The following is an 18,036-nucleotide window of genomic DNA, read 5'->3' on the forward strand; positions in this document are numbered from 1 at the left end:
TTTCTATGTTATCATCGAATCTGCGGGGCAATATTGGAGAAATGGGAGAAACTACTTCAGATTCGCAGAAGATCTTTCAGAACGGGTGTACCAGTTTGAGATGCTATTGTGCGCATAAGGAGTGTATGAGATGGTTCATGGGTATTGAGATGAAGTGGTCTCGTGATTCGAGTCACTCGGGATGAGTGTTGATTGAGTTCGTTATGTTTTTAATGGAGCTATTATTATTTCTAAGGCAAGTCAAGAGTAAATTGGAAAAAGTTGGGTCGGTTAGTAATGGTTTGACTCAGCATGATTGTGGCCATGATCAGTTCCTTCGGCGTGTTATTTGTACATGTGATTTGTGGTTGTACGTATAGTCTTGAAAGCCACCGTAATTTGATTGACTTGGAGGTGTTTGATTATAATGGCCTGTTATGAGTAAATGGATCCCGGAAGATTTATGGCGGTTTAGACGATGACTTGAGGTTTGTATTTTCTACGGTCGCTGGAATTCAGTTGTGTGTTGCAACGGTTCTTCTTAAATGAGTTAAGTGAAAGGTTTCTAGCCAATGAAGTGTTTATTCTACTAGTGGTTCAGGGGTTATGATGAATTCTTTTACTCTTGCGTAGCAGCGTGATAGGTGCAGTGACCGACATGGAAATTGGAAATTAAGGATCAAGGTTGCGGCCCGGTGTTGATAAGAAAGTCACGAGCTAGGATGAGCCGGGAAGAATTTAGATATTCAGAGTAAGATGATATTATCCCGGTGTCGCCTGGGAATAGTGTTCTACGGAAGGAGCATTGTGTATTGATCTACGGGTTTTGAATTGCTTTACAGAATTAGTACGGTTGGTGGTATGGAGGTGCAGACTTTTCTAGCTGGTGCGGAAGGTCGTGGGAGCGTATCCCACGGGAAAATTTGTATAAGTGTGGTGTGTTAGTCAAGTAGTTATTAAGGATTGAAACCAAGTATGGATATTTTTGGTACTATAATTACTGTGAGAGTTTATGCTTGGAAGGCACTCCATTCCTTTGGTTGTGAACTGTGGGAGTTTGTTCCGGATTGGGTCGGCTGTCCTTATGTGTCATGGATAGGGTTATTGTGGATCCTTGAAAGGTTATTATCCCAGTATGGTATGATCAGAATCGCCTTTAGGTCCATTGATGGGTCTAATGTGAATGTGTGTTCTACATCAGGTTGGATGTGTTCATTCAGCATAACATTGCTTATGGAGGAGTCTTCGAGCGTTGGATGTTATTCCCGTCGTCAGCTATTCCATGTAATACTCTATTATGCTCTTTGGGTAATGAGACGACTTGATTATTTGCACGTGTGTTGTGACCTCGTGTGAATCATGGTATTATCTGAGAAATGTTGGCCCTCGAGATGCAGGTCATTTATCGAACCTTAGTTGTGCTTGAGCTTTGTAGCATAGGCGCTATCCGTCTCCCCAGGGTTATGTTTTTGCACTTGGTGTGCTTGTGGTCGATACTTAGGTATTTCTTAGGTATAAGCATTTTGGCTTGAAGGGTACTTCCTTATTTATTGTTATGTGTGGACCGGGTGGCACGCTGTGACCGGTATGTCGTTTGGATCAGGTTGCACCCCTCAACGGTACCATGTGTGGATCGGTTTGCATGCCTCAATAGTGAGATGTTGAGTACGGTTCCCTATATCTATTCTTGTGTATTTTTTCCTCATTTTCTGAGAAGGGTTCATAGCATCTGTTCGACCATTTTATTTGTTACGTGGGCCGGGTAATTCTTTTTCGGAGTTTCTTTTTCCTTATGTATCACATTCGAGTTGTAGCTTGTTGGTTCATTGATGGCGTCATATGATATTTTTGGCGGTTTGAGTTGGCTTATTTCCCTAGCAGCGTGTACTGGGTGAGACGAGATTATCCGACCTGAAATTAGTGCAATCACATTTCTATAAGGTATATTGAAGAGCAAATATCATTATTCAGTTTGGAATGAGGTAATAGTTCTTGTCAGGAGGAGAGACTCCATGATTTGTTGATTCGACATGTGGTTATGAGTTTCTACACATGTCTTCCGTCGTGGAAGTATTGTGAGGATTGAAACCGGGCTTATATGTGTTATGAGGTATACTACGGGCGTCGGTTTAGTGAATTTATAGTTGTTGTTCTTGGGAGAGGTTGCATTGGGAAAATGAGTTATGCGGAGTGTTGTGTGATGTTAGCATGGGTGCACGATCATTTGTGGTTTAGCCTGTGGAGATTGAAACAGTGTTCGCATGTTGGAATCGGGTTTGGTGGAGGAATTCAGATGTTGAAATTTGGTTCTAAGGCTTATTGACTAAATAAAAAAGGAGAATCTTTAGCACGACTCAAGCTAATGTGCTCAACTTGGTTTTGGTGGCACAGGTAGATGCACAAGGTGTTGAACAATGATTTCGGGATAGCTCCGGAGCAGTTCTTGGCACGTTCGAGGACGAACGTATGTTTAAGTGGGGTAGAATGTAATGAACTGACCAGTCATTTTGAGATCTAGCACGTCGTTCGGTGATTTGAGGGCTTGAGTAGTTTCATTTCATGTATTACGACTTGTACGTGTGGTCGGAATTAAATTTCGGGAAGTTCGGAGTTGATTTGGGAAAGAAAATTCTAATTCTAGAAGCTTTAAGTTGGAAGAATTAACTAAGGTTTCACTTTTGAGTTAACGACCTCAGAATCGGGATTTGAAGGTTCCAATAGGTTTGTATGATGATTTCGGACTCAGGCGTATGTTCGGATTTAGTATGAGGTGGTCCGGGAGCATTTTTGCTCTTGTTGTGGAGGTTGGCATTTTAAAGGTTTTTGAATTTCCTAAGTTTGGTTTGAGGTAGACTTTGGCGTTATCGATGTCCGTTTGGGGTTCTGAGTCTTGGAATAGGTTCGTATCGTGATTTGTGACTTGTGCGTAAAGTTTGTCATCATTCCGGAATGTTTAAGTATAATTCGGACGCGTTCGGTGAAGTTTAAAGTTTGAAAGTTCAAAGAAAGGTTTCGATCGTCAATTCATGATTTTGATGTTTTTTGGCGTGATTTGGGGCTTCGACTAAGTTCGCATCATGTTTTAGGATGCGTTGGTATGGTTGGATGGGATCCCGGAGGCCTCGGGTGCGAATCAGATTTGAATTGGGTTGGGTTTTGGAATTAAGGAATTGTTGAAGCTTAAGGCTTCTGGTGTGATTGCACCTGCGAAGTCTATGGCCGCAGGTGCGAAATCGCAAAAGTGGCCAAGGGGTCACAGAAGCGGTCCTGGGTGAGCTAGGCAGTGGTCGCAGGTGCGAGGAGGATTTTCGCATCTGCGAGCCCGTAGATGCGATGAGGCTTCGTATATGCGGAGTTGGAGAGGTGTGGCTGACCCCGCAGAAGCGGAAGGGATCATGCAGGCACGGAAGCGCAGAAGCGAGCGGAGGGCTGCAAAAGCACCCTCGCAGGTGCAAGCCTTAGGCCGCAAGTGCGGCTGGTCGGGGCCTAAGTGACTTCCGCAGGAGCGGATATGTTTCCGCAGGAGCGGATATGTTTCCGCAGAAGCGGAGCCGCAGGTGCAGTTGCGGTGCCCGTAGGTGCAAAGACGCCTGGGCAGAATATATATTGCTCAATCGGGATTTTTGCTCATTTCACTCATTTCTCTCATGGCGATATTTGGAGAGCTTTAACGGGAGATTTTCATCATCTATGGAAAGGTAAGTTATTCCCACCTATTGTAAGTTAAATACATGGATTCAATAAGTATTTAAACATGAAAATTAGTATAAATTGTAGGATTTTGGTAAAACACCTAAAATTTGGTATTTTTGGATTTTGACCACGAAACTAGACATGGAATTTGAAATAAATCATATATTTGAGTTCGTGGCGTCATGGGTAAAGTTTATCATCGAAATTTTTTGGAATTCGGCACATGGACTCGAGGTTTGACTTTATTGACTTTTCGAGCGGAGTTGGAAAATTATTATAAATTGACTAATTATAAGTGTTGGAGTATATTCTGATTGAATTGCACATTATTTGGCTAGTTTCGGATCGTTTGGCTTAGAATTGAAGAGTTAAGAGAGGCATTGGAGCCAGTTATGGAACTTCAGAGCAAGGTAAGTCTCCTATCTAATCTTGTCAGGGGAAAATGTCACGACCCAATTCTCCCTCCGTAAGACGTCGTGACGGCACCTAGTCTCTACGACTAAGTAAGCCTAACAAAATGCAAAAATAACAAATTGAAAGTAAAACTTAACAACTAACTGCAACAGATAACTAATAACTGGTAACAACGACGCTTGGCATGTACAATAACCAATACTAGTAATACACATTATTCCCAAAACATCATAAGTCACAAGCTACAGAAGGAAACTAGAATCTCAATACACCAGAATCTAATAAAAGAAATACGGAAGGTAAATTACATAGGAGAGAATAGAGGGGGACTCCGAGGTCTGCGGACGCGGCATATGTACCTTGAAGTCTCCGTACAACAGCAAGCACTATCAGCTAATAGCGGGACTGATTAGAAGCACCTGGATCTGCACACAAAACATGTGCAGAAGAGTAGCATGAGTACACCACAACGGTACCCAGTAAGTGCCAAGCCTAACCTCGGTAGAGTAGTGACGAGGTCAGGTCCGGGCCCTACTGGGATATGATAATAAGACAGATGATATAATAAAATAAAGTAAAATGGGAAATTTAACAAAAAGAATTCATAGAGAAATAATAACATCACAATGTGATAACAATAGGGGTGCTCCCAAGATACCGTCTCATAGTCAAAAGGAAATAAATACTCAACAGGGGATCTTCCGAGATACCGTCTTGTAGTCCCAAAAGTAAATATGTGAGGAGATCTCCCGAGGTACCACCTCGTAGTCTCAAAAGTAAATGTGCAGGGGGATCTCCCGAGGTACCGCCTCGTAGTCCCAAAAGTAAACATGCAGGGAGAACTCCCGAGGAAACCCCTCAAAGTCTCAAAAGTAAATGTGCAGGGAGAACTCCCGAGGAATTGCCTCGTAGTCTCAAAAGTAAACACACAACTCAAACCAATAAATACAACACTTAACAACAAGATTTTTACAGTTATACTGATAAAGAACCAGGAAAAGCAGGAAATCAACTAAGCATGCTTCACAGAGTTCAAATAAGCAGTTAAAGCACGTATACATGCGATATTGGAATATCTCAATTAAGAATGAAAACAGACCAATACTCATTCAAACGGTATAACTCAAATGAAAGAAAAAACGGGTTGCACCTCAGTAAAATAAATCAGGTTTTACAACAAATAGCCCGTGTACGTACTCGTCACCTCATGTACACAGCGCTCACATATCACAACAGTATCAAATCCTAAGGAAATTTCCCCCACACAAGGTTAGTCCAGCCACTTACCTCGAACAAAGCTCAATCAATCGGCAACAACACCTTTTCCACGAATATCTGACTCTGAATGTCCCAAATCTAGCGAGAATTAGTTACACAACATAAATACAACTATAAGGAACTAATCTAATTAATGAAATTAAAGCTAAAGCATGAAATTAGAAAATCGCTCCAAAAAGCCTCCCCGGGCCCAAGTCTCGAAATCGGGTAAAAGTCACAAAATATGAACAACCATTCACTCACGAGCCCGGTTATGTAATTTGTTTCGGGATCCGACCTTAATTTGAGGTCTAAATCCCCATTTTACAAAAATCCGTAATTCTATCCAAAACCCCCAATTTCCACCATGAAAACACTGGATTTTAGGTTGAAATCTAAGGAAATGTAATGAAAGATTGAAAGAAAATAGGTTCGAATCACTTACTAATGATTTGGGGAAGAAGAGTTCTTTGAAAAATCGCCTCTAGGGTTTTCTTGTTTTGAAAATTTGAAGAATTGGTGAAAATTCTGTCTTTCAGCTATTAGACCAGTTGCAGGTGTCGCAATTTTGACTGGGGGTTCGCAAATTCGAATTCTCACAATTTCTGCTATCATCGCAATTGCGATGACTTGTTCGCAAATGCGAACAGTGGCCTCCTTGCAATTTCGACCAAATGATCACAAATGCGAACTCAGTGATGACCCATCCCTCTTCGCAAATGCGAACCTGACAAAGGTCGCAAATGCGAAGCCTGACCTCGCAAATACGAGAACAGAGGCCTGCACCAGAACTGAAACACACCAACAATGTTTCTAAGTCCAATTTCACTTCATAGCCTATCCGAAACTCACCCGAGCCCTCAGGGCTCTAAACCAAATATGCACTCGAGTCTAAAAACATCATACAAACTTGCTCGCACGATCAAATTGCCAAAATAACACATAGAACTATGAATTGAACACCAAATCAAATGAAATTTTCAAGAAAACTTTGAAACTTCTATTTTCACAACCGGACGTCCGAATTACGTCAAACCAACTCCGTTTCTCACCAAATTTGACTGACAAGTCATAAATATAGTATTCAACCTAAACCGGGTTCCGGAACCAAAATTTGGACCCGATATCACTAAAGTCAAACATTTGTCAAACATTCAAAGTCATTAAGCTTTCAAACTTTCACATTTCAACAAAGACCGATAACTCGGGCGAGGGACATCCGAATTTGATTCCAGGCATACGCCCAAGTCCCAAATCATGATACGGACCCACCAAGACCGTCAAAGAACGAATTTGGGTTCGTCTTTCAAAACATTGACCTAAGTCAACTCAAATGGATTTTAAGGCAAAAATTTCATATTTTCTCAGTTTTTAACATAAAAGCTCTCCGGAAAAACATCCGGACTGTGCACGCAAATTGAGGAAAGCTAAAATGAGCTATTTAAGGCTTCAAAGTGCAGAATTAGGTTCTAAAACATAAGATCGCCTATCGGTTCATCACATTCTCCATCTCTAAAATAGCCGTTCGTCCTCGAACGGACATAGAAAAGTACTTGGGCTGGTAAAAATTTGGGGATATCTACTCCACATGTCCGACTCGGACTCCCAAGTAGCTGCCTCGATGGGCTGACCTCTCCACTGCACTTGGACTGAAGGATAACTCTTCGACCTCAACTGACAAACCTGCCGGGCTAGAATAGTCACCGACTCTTCCTCGTAAGTCAAATCCTTGTCCAACTGGACAGAGCTAAAATCTAACACGTGAGACGGATCGCCGTGATACTTCCGGAGCATGGACACATGGAACACCGGATGAACTGCTGATAAACCTGGTGGCAACGCAAGCCTGTAAGCCGCCTCCCCCACTCTCTCAAGAATCTCAAAAGGCCCGATATACCTAAGGCTCAACTTGCCATTCTTTCCGAACCTCATCACACCCTTCATGGGTGACACCCGGAGCAAGACCCGCTCCCCAACCATGAATGCAACATCGCGAACCTTCGATCCGCATAACTCTTCTGCCTGGACTAGGTTGTGCGAAGTCAATCCTTAATCACCTTAACCTTCTCTAGAGCATCCCGAACCAAGTCTTTACCCAATAATATAGCCTCACCTAGATCGAACCAAACCACTGGAGATCGGCATCGCCTCCCATATAAGGCCTCATACGGTGCCATCTGAATGCTCGACTGATAACTGTTGTTGTAAGCAAACTCTGAAAGTGGAAAGAACTGGTCCCAAGCACCCCCAAAATCTATCACACAAACATGGAGCATATCCTCCAGTATCTGAAGAGTGCGCTCGAACTGTTCGTCTGTCTGAGGGTGAAATGTTGTGCTCAACCCAACCCGAGTACCCAACTCCTATTGTACAGCCCTCCAGAATCGTGATGTAAACTGCGTACCCCGGTCAGAGATGATAGATACCGGTACGCCATGAAGCTTGACATTCTCGCGGATATAAGTTCGAGCCAACTGCTCGGAAGAATAGGTAGACATCACAAGAATGAAATGAGCTGACTTGGTCAGCCTATCCACAATCGCCCGAATTGTATCAAACTTTTGCTGAATCCGCGGAAGCCCAACAACAAAATCCATAGTGATCCGCTCCCATTTCCACTTCGAGATCTCTAACTTCTGAAGCAATCCGCGGCCACTGATGCTCATACTTTACCTACTGGCAATTCAGACACCGGGCTACATATTCCACTATGTCCTTCTTCATTCTCCTCCACCAGTAATGTTGCCTCAAGTCCTGATACATCTTCGCGACACCCGGATAAATGGAATACCGTGAACTGTGAACCTCCTGGAGAATCAAGTCATGCAAACCATCTACATTGGGCACACATAGCCTGCCCTACATCCTCAATGCACCATCATCCCCAATGGTGACCTCCTTAGCGTCACCGTGCTAGACCGTGTCCTTAAGAACAAGAAGATGGGGGGTCATCATATTGATGCACCATGATACGATCATAAAGAGAAAATCGATATACCACACAATCCAATACCCGACTTGGCTCAGAAATATCCAATCTCACAAACTGGCTGGCTAAGGCCTGAACATCCAATGCCATGGGCCACTCTGCTGCTGGTAGATATGCTAAGCTCCCCAAACTCTCTGCCCGGTGACTCAAACCATCTGCCACCATATTGGCTTTCCCATGATGGTACAAAATGGTAATATCATAATCTTTAAGCAGCTCCAACCACCTCCGCTGATGCAAGTTAAGATCCTTCTGTTTGAACTGATGTTGCAAACTCCGATGATCGGTGTAAATCTCACAAGGGACACCGTTCAAATAGTGCCGCCAAATCTTCAAGGCATGAACAATACCTTCTAACTCAAGTTCATGGACAAGACAGTTCTTCACATGCACCTTCAGCTGTCTGGATGCGTAGGCAATCACTGTAGCATCCTGCACCAATACTGCGCCAAGACCAATCCGCAACGTATTACAATATATTGTATAAGACCCCGAACCTGAAGGCAATACCAATACTGAGGTTGTAGTCAAAGCCGTCTTGAGCTTGTGAAAGCTCTTCTCATACTCCTCTGTCCACCTGAACGGAGTACCCTTCTGGGTCAGCCTGGTCATAGGTGCTGCAATAGATGAGAAACCCTCTACAAATCAACGGTAATACCCTGCCAAACCAAGAAAACTACATATCTCCATAGCTAAGGACGGTCTGGGCCAACTTTGCACTGCTTCCACCTTCTTCGAATCCACCTTGATCCCCTCACTTGATACTACATGACCCAAGAATGCCACTGAGTCTAGCCAAAACTCACACTTTGAAAATTTTGCATATAACTTCTTTTCTCTCAAGGTCTGAAGCATAGTCACCAGGTGTTGCTCATGATCCTCCCGAGTCCGGGAGTACACCAGAATGTCGTCAATAAACACAACGATGAACGAATCAAGATAGGGTCGGAATACACTGTGCATCAAGTGCACAAATGCTGCTGGGGCATTAGTCAGCCCAAATGACATCATAAGGAACTCGTAGTGACCATACCGAGTCCTAAAAGCAGTCTTCGGGATATCTGGCTACCGAATCTTCAACTGATGATAGCCGAAACGCAAATCAATCTTGGAAAACACCCTGGCACCCTGTAACTGATCAAATAGGTCATCAATACAAGGCAATAAATACCTATTCTTCACTATGGCTTTGTTCAACTAGCGGTAATCAATACACATCCGCATAGAACCATCCTTCTTCTTCACAAATAAGACAGGAGCACCCAAGGTGACACACTGGGCCGAATGAAGCCCTTATCAAGCAACTCTTGTAACTGCTCCTTCAACTCAGGAGAAGCCATACGATAAGGAGGAATAGAGATGGGCTGAGTGACCGACAACAAATCAATGCCAAAATCAATATCAATGCCAACACATCTGGAAAGTCCCTCACTATTGGGACTGACTCAACTGTAGGGGCATCAATACTGACATCTCTCACATAAGCTAGATACGCATCACACCCCTTCTCAACCATTCGTTGGGTTTTAAGAAATGAAATAACTTTGCTAGGAGTATACTCTAAGGTACCTATACACTCTAATCGCGGTAATCCTGGCAAAGCCAACATCAAAGTCTACCATACATGGGGCGATAACCAGTCTATGCCCAAGATAACATCAAAGTCTACCATACTGAGCAATAATAGATCGGCTCTGGTCTCAAAACCACTAAGAGCAATCAAACGCGACCGATGCACGCGGTCCACAACAAGAGAATCTCCCACATGAGTAGATACATAAACGGGGGAACTCAAGGAATCCCGAGATATGCCCAAGTCTTTGGCAATCCCTCACCATATGGCGGGTGTCTCCATACTCAAAACAATCTCTCGGAGAGCGTGGCTGTTGTGACTAGCTCGGGCCAGGTCTGCTGGATTGACCGCTAAAAGCACCCCGTGCAGGAGGCACACCAGACACTTGCGGTGCATAATAAGGATCCTTGGGCCTAGAAGGGGCCGGAATACCACTGGCAGCAGGAAGAGCTGAATAAACAGGGCGACTCACATAACCCCTACCATGGAGAACTGCAGCTGGGGAACGAGTACCACTGTAAGTGCCAGACTCTCGAGACATCTTGGCCTCCCTATCCTCTCCATCTTGAGCGAGCATGCCCTCCAATCTCCTAGCAATACTCACAAGTTGCTGGTAAGGAATATCCATCTCTAGCTCTCTGACCATACTAATCCTGATACTGGGGTGGAGTCCCTCAATAAACCGACGAACCCTCTCTCAAACTGTGGCAACCAAGGCCGGTGCATGTCAGGCTAAATCATTGAAGCGAACTGCATACTTTGACACAGTCATAGCACCCTGGCGTAACTACTCAAACTCCACGTGTCATGCGTCTCTGAGACTCTAGGGAACATACTACCTAAAGAACATGTCCGAGAAATGGGTCCATGTAAGTGAAGTTTCCTCAACCGGACTACTCAACTCATAAGCACGCCACCACTGATAGGTTGCTCCTCTAAGCTGGAATGCAGTAATAGATCCCCACTCGACTCCGCTATGCCTATAGTACGGAGAATATGGTGACACTCCTCCAGAAAACTCTGGGCATCCTATGATGCCAATCCACTAAAGGTAGGAGGGTGGTACTTCTTGTACCTCTCAAGTCTGAGCTGCTCCGCCTCAAAAACGGTTGCCCTAACCTCGGGCTGAACTGGAGCTACTAGCTGATCTAGTAGGATCTTTGGATCCTGGTCTACCTAAACTCGCTGCTTTGGGGTACCCGCGACGGGAGTTTGTGCTCCTCCCCCGGCATGATATGTGGAAGAAGCAAGTAGAATCAATCCAGCCTGAGCTAAGGTGCTGAACATGCTCAAAAACTGGGTTAGAGTCTCTTGGAGGGCTGGTGCAGCAACAGGTACCTCAGGTGCCTACCCTCCAGCTGGATCTACTGGGGATTCCTATGTAGCATCTCGTGCGGATGCTCTGGATGCACCGTGTGGATGTCACACCGGCCTCTCACAGCTCTAGCAAGGGGCGCGGGTGCTTGGTCATCAGATCCGCCTGTACATGTACTTACCATCTGTGAGAGAGTAGAATACAGAAGTTTAGAGTTCTTGATGTCAACAAATTTTGCACGACAAGGAATCAAAAAAGTATAATTGTTCCTAACAGTTCCATAGACTCCAAAGATAAGTACATACGTCTCCGTACCGATCCGAAAGACTCTAATAAACCGGTTTGTGACTCACGACACCTATGAACCTAGAGCTCTGAAACCAACTTGTCACAACCCAATTCTCCCTTAGTAAGACATCGTGATGGCACCTAGTCTCTACGACTAGGTAAGCCTAACAAAATGCGGAAATAACAAATCGGAAGTAAAACTTAACAACTAACTGCAACGGATAACTAATAACTGGAAACAATGCCGCTTGACATGTAATATAACCAACACTCTAGTAATACATAGTATTCCCCAAGCCCGGAACATCGTAAGTCACAAGCTACTGAAGGAAACTAGAATCTCAATACACCAGAGTATAATAAAAGAAATACGGAAGGTAAATGACATAAGAGAGAATAGAGGGGGACTCCGAGGTTTGCAGACGCGGCAGATGTACCTTGAAGTCTTCATACAGCAGCAAGCACTCTCAGCTAATAGCGAGGCTGATAAGAAGCACTTGGATCTGCAAACAAAACATGTGAAGAAGAGTAGCATGAGTATACCACAACGGTACCCAGTAAGTGCCAAGCCTAACCTCGGTAGACTAGTGACGAGGTCAGGTCCGGGCCCTATTGGGGATATAATAAAATAAAGTAAAATGGAAAATTTAACAGAAAGAATTCATAGAGAAATAATAACATAGCACAATGTGATAACAACAGGGGCGTTCCTGATATACCATCTCGTAGTCAAAAGGAAATAAATACTCAACAGGGGATCATCCGAGATACCGTCTCGTAGTCCCAAAAGTAAATATGCGAGGAGATCTCCCGAGGTACCACCTCGTAATCTCAAAAGTAAATGTGCAGGGGGATCTCCCGAGGTACCGCCTCGTAGTCCCAAAAGTAAACATGCAGGGAGAACTCCTGAGGAAATGCCTCGTAGTCTCAAAAGTAAATGTACAGGGAGGACTCCCGAGGAACTGCCTCGTAGTCTCAAAAGTAAACACACAGCTCAAATCGATAAATACAACAGTTAACATCAAGATTTCTACAGTTATATTGATAAATAACAAGGAAAAGAAGGAAATCAACTAGGCATGCTTCACAGAGTTCAAATAAGCAGTTAAAGCACGTAAACATGCGATATAGGAATAGCTCAATTAAGAATGAAAACAAAGTAATACTCATTTAAACAGTATAACTCAAATTAAAGGAAAAATAGGTTGTTACTCAGTAAAATAAATCGGGTTTTACAACAAATAGCTTGTGTACGTACTCGTCACCTCACGTACACGGCGCTCACATATCATAACAGTACCAAATACTAAGGGAATTTTATCCACACAAGGTTAGGTGTCATGACCCAAATACCCAACCAGTCGTGATAGCGCTTATCGTGTAACTAGTCAAGCCAGCATTCTCAATATGCTTTCAATATATAACAGAAGTGAGCTAAAGCAATTAAACTAACTGAAGGTTTACATAATAATGGGGTAAAAACCCAAAACACAAGTGGAGAATGATAGCCTGACATCGGGGTGTCACTAAGTCACGAGCATCTAACAACCAATCTAGAAAACAGAGTCTACTATAGTCTATGACAAATGCCAATACAAGAGAGAAAGGATAATAAGAAAGGAAAAACAAGGACTGCAGACGCCGACAACTACCTCGTAAGTCTCTGATAATCAGCTCGCGCACGAACTCAGCAACCGCCAGAACTGTACACACCTGGATTTGCACATGAAGTGCAGGGCGTAGCATGAGTACAACTAACTCAGCAAGTAACAGAATTAAATAAGGAACTAAGAAGCAGTGACGAACTATAATAATACAGATCATTTCAAAAGTTTTCAGTAAAGAGTGAACATGCTTTCAAATCTGGTGGTATAAGTCAAATTAGTTCGAGCTCAAGTAAAACAGATATGAATCTTCTAGAAATTTCGCATAAACATCATATAGAAACTAAGTGTAACAATAAATAAAAGTAAGTATAGCCTCTCAAGGCAACAGTCACTCAACTCATATCAATAGCTCATACCCTTGGCTCTCAGCCCTCAATGCACACTCTCAATAGGTACCTGTGCTCACTAGGGGTGTACAGACTCCGGAGGGGCTCCTTCAACCCAAGAGCTATATTGTTGCAGCGCGCAGCCCGATCCAATATTGTTGCGGCGTGCAACCCGATCCAATATTGTTGCGGCATGCAACCCAAACCAATATAATATATATATATATATATATATATATATATATATATATAGCCCGAATGCTTGTTGCGACGTGCAACCCAATCTAATATTGTTGCGGCGTGCAACCCAATCCAATATACCTCACAACTCGCAGCTCGGCACTCAGGCCCTATCTCAGTCACTAACCTCTCCAGCCCCTCGGGCTCACAGAATATCATAATAACCAGCCCAAGCAGAAAATACAACAAGTATCAACAAGAAATGAGAGGAAATAAAGATATAACACACAAGTAAGAATGTGACTGAGTACAAGACAACAATTAGCAGTCAATTCAACAAGTATACGACCGTTGCAGATCCCAACAGTGATATCATATGGCCTAAGCATGATTTATAACTTGAAAGGCAGTCAATTGCTCAACGACAAGGAAAACAAGTAATAACAATGGTTATTCGACTTTACAGTCTCACGGGACGGACCAAGTAACAATTCCTCACGGTGCACGCTCGCATGCCCGTCACTTAGCATGTGCATCACCTTCAAATATTCACATTATACCAATTCTCGGGGTTTCATACCCTCAACACCAGATTTAAGACTGTTACTTACCTCAACCATGCAGAAATCCTACTCTGAAATGCCTTTGCCTCTCGAATCAGCCTCCAAATGCCCCGAATCTAGCCACAAACAGTACGAGATAATCAATATTGGCTAAAAGGATCAATTCCACAAGAAAACTACTAAAATGTAGTCCAAAATCCGAAATCGGCTCAACCCGGCCCCCGGTCCCATGTCTCGAAACCCGAAAAAAGTCACAAAACCCGAAAGCCCATTCACTCACGAGTCTAACCATACCAAATTTACTCAAATCGGATAACAAAATCCCATTCAAAACCTCAAAATCCCAACTCAAGAGTTCTTCTTCTTTTTCCTCAATTTCTCTCCTCAAATCACAAATTAGATGATACAATTAAAGATGAAATCATGGGATTTAACCAAAACCAAGTAAGAATAACTTACCCCAATTCGATTCCGGGCATACGCCCATGTCCCAAATCACGATACGGTCCCATCGGGGCCGTCAAAGCACAAATCCGAGTCTGTTTACTCAAAACGTTAACCGAAGTCAACTCAAATAGATTTTAAGGTAAAACTTTCATATTTTATCAGTTTTTAACATGAAAGCTCTCCGGAAAAACATCCTGACTGTGCATATAAATCGAGGAAATCTAAAATGAGGTATTTACGGCTTCAAAGCGTAGAATTAGGTTCTAAAATATAAGATGACCTATCGGGTCATCACATGAAACTACCCCACAGGTGATGCAATTGTTATGTGATACTAGTTGGGGATCCTACGTAGCACGAGATGACGAGAGTCCGTACATAGTTATTTGAGAAACGGTAAAGATTATATTCACTTTGTGCTCATGTACTGTATTGTAAGCACGTGTCTCATAATTTGGTGACTTCCTTCTTTTCTTGTGGAGTGGGCCGAATGCCTCAGCAGTATAATAGATGCATCTATGGTTCGTGTCGCTCGACCCTCGGCAGTGTATACATTATTCTGTATCTGGCCGAATGACCTTGGCATAATCATGCGTTATATCGCGGGTAGTCTGAATATTTACAAGATTTTCTTTCCACCAATGCCCGACATTTTATATGGTACTTCTTATCCGTTTGTTATTGGTACTTGATACATATGAGCTGATGAGGTAGAATACGAGGCTGAGACATTCATACTTTAAAAGAAATATTTGGAAGATTAGGTAACTTACAGATTTACCCCATTATTGTTGTGTGCTTCACATCTGAATATGTTTTATTATTTTGCTTTGTTGGACCTCTAGTAAGTGTCGATGTCGATCCCTCGTCACTACTTCTCCGGGGTTAGGCTAGATACTTACTCGGTACACATTGATTTACGTGCTCATGCTACACTTCTGCACTAAATATGCAGGATCTGATAGGTTCAATTGGTGGTCATTTTGGCATGCAGGCATAATTATTGAGGAGACTTTATGGTGAGCTGTATTCCATGCTATGTATCACAGCCCACAGAGTCTCCGTCATACCATTTACTTTATCTTGTCTTATTTACATTCAGGGCATAGGTTGTATTATTTGCGTTCTCCTCAATGAAAGCTCATGCACTTGTGACACCGGATTTTGGAGGTGTTCTAAAATTTGTTGGATTGTTTTACACTGATTCACTCTCACTTATTATTTTAACAAAACTGTACGTAACTACGATTTATTTTAATGCACTAACTTTGTTATCCAAGAAAGATTTATGATTTTAAAAATGATAAAATAAAAAAATTAAGTGTTGGCTTGCCTAACGGCGATGTTGGGCGCCATCATGGCCTATAGTAGATTTTGGGTCGTGATAGACGCTAGTTGGCACTATTTTATCGCTCACATGACCACGTCAATATTTTGTTATTCCTAATTAAACCCACCTTTAAACCTGCTGTATTGATTCCTCACATACGTTAGGAGTGACGTTGTTTAACGACAACCTAAATATGTATCATTTTCCAAGCAATACATAATAAATAGGCACAGTGAATTGATGGACATTCAATTAACTGAAATAAGCACGTAGTTGAACAAGTACAGAAATTCAAAAGCTAAATTATATTAAAACGTAACAAGATTTCATCTTCCAAAAGGTTCCATCATAACTCTAGATAATAAATTAGCTACTCATAATAGTATGTTGAAACACAACACCGGAATTCATAACGATGAAAAAATAGGAAGAAAGAGGAAAAAACATAAAGTTAAATCCTTCTCCTTGCTCCAAGCGTGTTTTTCGCTAACTTTTCTCCTATTTGATCATTTTACGCACAAGTTCGTTCCTACACATAAGACACGCGTTATAAGCATATTTTCACTTCAAAAATCGTGTGATCTTCCACAACTCACGTAAGAAATAATATGCAAACATACTCAAAAATATTCATTTTTCATCGTTTATCAATTTTCTTTAAATTTAAGCACTATGTTTATTTTTTATGATGGCAAGAAGACCATTTGAACCTTGATAGCCGTTATATAAAACCAGTAATGTGCAATGACAATGCTTGTTGTGTGCTTAAGTGGTGCTAAAAACCTTTGGCATTTTCTATAGCAAGTTGTTCAATAGAACTTCAAAATTCTATATCCGTTGATAGTGTAAGGAATAATTTGAATCTATTTGCTCACTTATCGAGACCAATTAAATCGGGTGGATATTTAATGAAAAGTAAGAATTAATGGTGAGAACTTTCAATTACAAAAAAAGATGAGAACAAGAAAGTTTTTTCCAATTGTTCATATCCTAATTGACTAATTGGAGTTTACAAAGTAATTTTCGCATCTATTTAGATGCTAATCTGAGTGAGCAAGCTAGTCATTATGTGTATGAAATACAGGAAATTATCACTTCACATGATATCTCTAAGTGATAATGATTTTAATATATTGCAAAATATCCTTACTAGTTAATATTTCTTTGATAAGCAAACTATGCATGTTCTGACTGAATCACAATTAATAGTTAATCCATAGCATTTGCTTGGATGTTGTAACAAGTTGCATGTGACATTTCAGGCACAACATGGTGGAGGACAAATTGGTACGCGTCAAACTTTTTATGTTGGCATAGAGAACATGAGTTATGAGGTAATAACCGACAAACAAGAAGAAAATAGTATAAAAATCTATTATTCTTTATGAAATATTTTCCCTCACAATTTCTGGTATGGGATTTAGGTTTTGTTAGCCTTTCAAGACCAGGTTGGATATGTCAGTACAGGATTGAGCAAGGAAGTCATTTTAGCACGTAAGTATCAGTCAATCGCAATATCTGTGAATGACAGCGATAGGTGTTGTATTTGTTTGGTAAGGGCTTATTTCATTTGGTTGTCTCCTATGCAAGTAAGTTAGATAGCCTTACTCATAAATACCTTTTTGTTTTGGTAGGACAACTTTTGTGATAGGCAGACCATTAGATTTGTTGACTGTGAGCACTACTTCCATTTTGATTGCATCACCGAGTGGCTCATGCGGAAGAATTCTTGCCCTCTCTACAAAAGGACTGCGTTAACAACTTGAGAAAGAACAATTTGCTCTAGCAAATTTCTCCAGAACTTGAATTTTATTGCTTTAAACGTGTATATACGTTTATTTCAATTTAATAAATTTGTTATACTGTTGATGACAATTAATTAGACCTTTCAAACCTTGATAGCAGTTTTATAAAATCGATAATGTGCAATGCAAGTGTATGTGTTGTGTACTCTGAGTGGGAGAAAAAAATGTTGTCTATGTTGAACTGCTTGAAAGATGACGATCCATATAGCA

This window comes from Nicotiana tomentosiformis, chromosome 2, assembly GCF_000390325.3.
Source record: "Nicotiana tomentosiformis chromosome 2, ASM39032v3, whole genome shotgun sequence".
In the NCBI taxonomy this organism is placed as follows: Eukaryota; Viridiplantae; Streptophyta; class Magnoliopsida; order Solanales; family Solanaceae; genus Nicotiana; species Nicotiana tomentosiformis.